This window comes from Olea europaea, unplaced genomic scaffold (genome assembly GCF_002742605.1).
Source record: "Olea europaea var. sylvestris unplaced genomic scaffold, O_europaea_v1 scaffold2066, whole genome shotgun sequence".
In the NCBI taxonomy this organism is placed as follows: domain Eukaryota; kingdom Viridiplantae; phylum Streptophyta; class Magnoliopsida; order Lamiales; family Oleaceae; genus Olea; species Olea europaea.
The window spans coordinates 76,045-80,039 of NW_019238577.1; the positions used below are offsets into that span (position 1 = coordinate 76,045).

Genomic DNA, 3,995 nt, shown 5'->3' on the forward strand with positions numbered 1-3,995 from the left:
TGATTGAATCTTAAATCATCCGTGGTCGTAAGTAATAACGAGATACGGATATCGTTATTACGGATAGACCATCACGTGTGGCATTTCTTACTTGTGAAGTAAGTAGCTGATCTCACAAGTTAAAGTGTGGTGACACTTAAATGAACAAGTGGATGTTTTGTTATAGAACAGAACATTGGAGACCCGTCGAGAGATTCCACATGGATAACTATCTGAGTGTCAGTGGTTAATCTCAAACGTTCGGTAGTGGAATTGATCCTTTGACTTGAGGTCGTCATGGTACCTTATATGAGGACAGTCATACTTTGACGATGTTGGATATTGATCTGAAAAGGGCCGCTAATACGACATCGTTTCGGTACGTCAAGAATCGTATGAAGGTTGTGATTGATCAATAAAGGATTCGTCACTCTTAGATAGTAGGAGATTATGATCTGCGTTTCATTCAATTAAGTCGATGATGAAATCCTTGGCCAAGGTGTACTCAAAAGTCGAAGAGGAGTTTTTGATTTATATTGACTTAATAGTGGAGTGAAAGATATGATCGATGATCGAGATTGACACAATTTCATATCTCGTAATTGATCGGATCATATTGACGAAGGGATTATAGTTTCACGGTAAACGAACGAATTTGGTTTTGTCATACCATGTGACATTTTCCGTCCCATGTATTGCTCTGACACATTGCTAGATGTCAATCAAGGACGGTGAGTGTGAATTAACGATAAATTAAAAGGGTGTTTTAATTTATCAATTTTGATTAGATCAAAATAATATTTCACGTCGTTAGGCATCGTGGTCGGGAACCTAATGGGTCGCACACAAAAGAGAATTGGAAGATTGCAAATTGTCAATTGGTTAATTTAACAATCGTTGGATAAATTAATTAATTGGATTTGTTATTTATATTCTCGAATTAATTAATTGGATTAATTAATTCACGGATCGGGTTTAATTAATTGGATTAATTAAATATTGGACCGGACCGGGTCGAGTCCGTTTGGGTTTATATAAATATATAACTAGGGTTTGAGGTCCATATGGTTTTCATTATTCTTGCTGGCACAAGAGAAAACCCTAGAAGCTGCAATCTTATTCTCTGTGTGGATCACCGTTGGAGGCTGGACAATTGGACAGCTGTGATGGCGAATCAAGGTTGATGGAACGAAAAGAAAAGCAAAGAAGTTTGCAAATCTAAAAAGGTACAATCTTATCACAATTTTTATCTGAACACAAAGGTGATTCTTGGTGGGATTCGAAAATTATTTTAAATTCCGCTGTGCATGTATAAGTAGATTTCCAACAGCTTTGATATTTCAATTTTGGAGTACCGGATCAATTTCATCTTTCTTTTTCTGAAATAAAATAGATTTTTATGAATCGCGGTTGAGAAGTGACAATTTGGAGCCAAATACCCCGGTGGTCACTAAATTTGTAGCAGTATTTTCTATTGATCATTATATTTGTTTTGTTTCAAGTTTTTTATTGAATATTAACTTTATTACAATTGATCGATTGGTTTAACGTAAAAGGTTTCTGAATAGAATGCACGTTAGCTTTTCCGTTAGTCACACTAACAAATATATACGAAATGACCAAATTGTGACAAATATTTTAGTTACATAAAAATAGTGTAGATAAGGTGCAAGGATAAGATACAAGTGATAGAACAATACCTGTGTAGGCATAGAAATCCAAGCCCTAAAATTTGTATCATTTTGACGAACAAATTGTACATTTATCTCAATATGTGGTAATATCGTGAAAGATAGAGTTTGTAATTGGTCCATGTGAGCTTAGGTGTGCTATTGGCTAAAACTGTGTATTGAGATTTTTTATGGGAGCAAGCAATGAAAGTTTGCATTTAAGAGCTCCAAGATATTAAGTTGGAGTCTAAGAAAATACAATGACCACTAATTAATTGACAATTATCAACAGAACATGACCAGTCAACGCCCAAGAATCCAACTAACTTGAGTTTTGAAGGAGGGAAGCAAAGGCCTTCCGTAGTTGTGCCTTTGAGATATCGAAGAGCACATTTTCAAGCTTTCCAGTAGGTTTCTGATGTATTACGAAGAGTTTATCTCCGCTTGTGACATGATAATATAGTGACGGTGAGATACAATAGTTCCAATGTTACTTCAATATAATGTAAAGTTCGACATTTGATCAATTATAAGAATTCTATGGAAAATTAAACTAAGGAGCAGCAAACCGCAAGACCTCCCTTTCTCACCAATGTGGCCTGTGTACATGGGAAATCAGATGTCTTTGTTGGTACAAAGAGCCAAACATATCCTATATTTTTCATGATTTATTTAAACTGGTTAGGTTGCCTAGAAAACAATAGTCTTCGTTATTGCTGACAAAGAGAGACTGCTAAAGATTTAATGTAAGAAATAAATTCCTTATATGTGACAAACTTAATAGCTTATCATTCTTGCTTGTAGTATGGACGAGTCTTTCATGTTCCAGGCATCCTTTGGTTTTTCTAATACTAGTCTATGCTACGTGCGATGCACGAGCTGTGCATAAATTATGGTTTGGTTAGCATATGTATTGAATATGTATCAATACGTTTGAAAATATATGGGAAGATGGAATTATTGGCAAGAATCTAACCAACAAATAATTGAGATAATAGTATACATTTTGATGTGCTTGATTGTGATTTTTAAATTTATCGTAGTTAATCATGTGTTTGGATTACAATCAATGATAGATAAGAGAGAATAAAAATTAATTTCATTACCATTGTTAGTTACAAAGTATAGCCAAGATAAACTAAATAATGACTGATTTTTGGCATGGACGATGTAGGGATTACATTCCATATGTATCATTTGTCATTACTATTTTGTTTGTCAACTTCTGATCAGGAAATTACACGTACTTAACAAAATAAAATTCCAAGACCAAATTTACAAAATGGACAAATTTCACAAAACGAAACAACACAAATTTCACAAAATGAAACAACATGCTCTTGTCAAAAGGTTGGTTTCACAGGAAAGATTTCGACCACCATTTATTCCCGTTTTTCTTTTTGAGCAAATGGATTTGTGTCTGAACTTATGTTTTCATCACAAGCCACTTTTGAACTGAAATTATCATTGAAAGATTTGAAAAGGGCTTTTTTTGCTGGAGGTGACCAATCTTCTTGATAGTCTGTATTAACATTTTTCCCAACTGCTGTAACCACAACTTAACTGTCAACCTTTGTTTGGATTTTTGGTTCTAGACTTGTATGGTCAATATTTGTTTGGATTTCTTGTCCTGGACTTGCATGGTCTAAGCTTGTTACAGAGATATCAAATCTGCAACTTGATGAATTAGGTTCATTTTGCGATGCTTTTAAGTAGAAAGCTCGTTCAGTATCCTGCATTTTTTTAATGATTGCTTCGAAGTTTGTCTTTGAACCTTGTGCGTTAATTTTAGATTGTTTTAATATTATTTGAATAAAATGTGTATTGAATGGAAAAATGTTTGAGTTAAGTTGGAATTCTTACAAATTTGGTTTCCTCCATCAAAGACTATGAAGCATTTGCACTGAGTGATCCTGTGACATCTGAAAGCTGCACAAATGCTCTAGCCCTAAAGTGAATAAGAAATCAGTATTAGTAGATACAAGAGTAATAAAGGGAAGTAGAAAGGTCATGCGTAAGTAAATATTTTACCTGCACCAACTGAAGTAAAAAATGAAAAGTAATTAATTATTAGTATGTTTTACCGAGGAATAGCCTTGGAATTGAGATTCTTACAATAAATACAAAGATATGTTTCTCCAAAATCAACATTCGATCATCTAAAACAGTTGTTGCAGACCATGTACCAAGATTTACTATCAATTTTATCTGTCGTTACTGTGTCATTTACCCAATAAAACTTTCGCTGTTACCAGTATAGATATACTTAGAGAAATTACGAGGGAAAATAAATAATATAATTTAGTATATCTTGTAATATATATCTCTATATTAGGAAATGAATAC

The 3,995-nt window shown here is 33.7% G+C and overlaps 1 pseudogene; it reads left to right on the forward strand.

Moving 5' to 3' along the window:
- LOC111379935 overlaps positions 1-2,538 on the forward strand; it is a 21,811-nt pseudogene extending 19,273 nt beyond the window's left edge.
- The last annotated feature ends 1,457 nt before the right edge of the window (positions 2,539-3,995 follow it).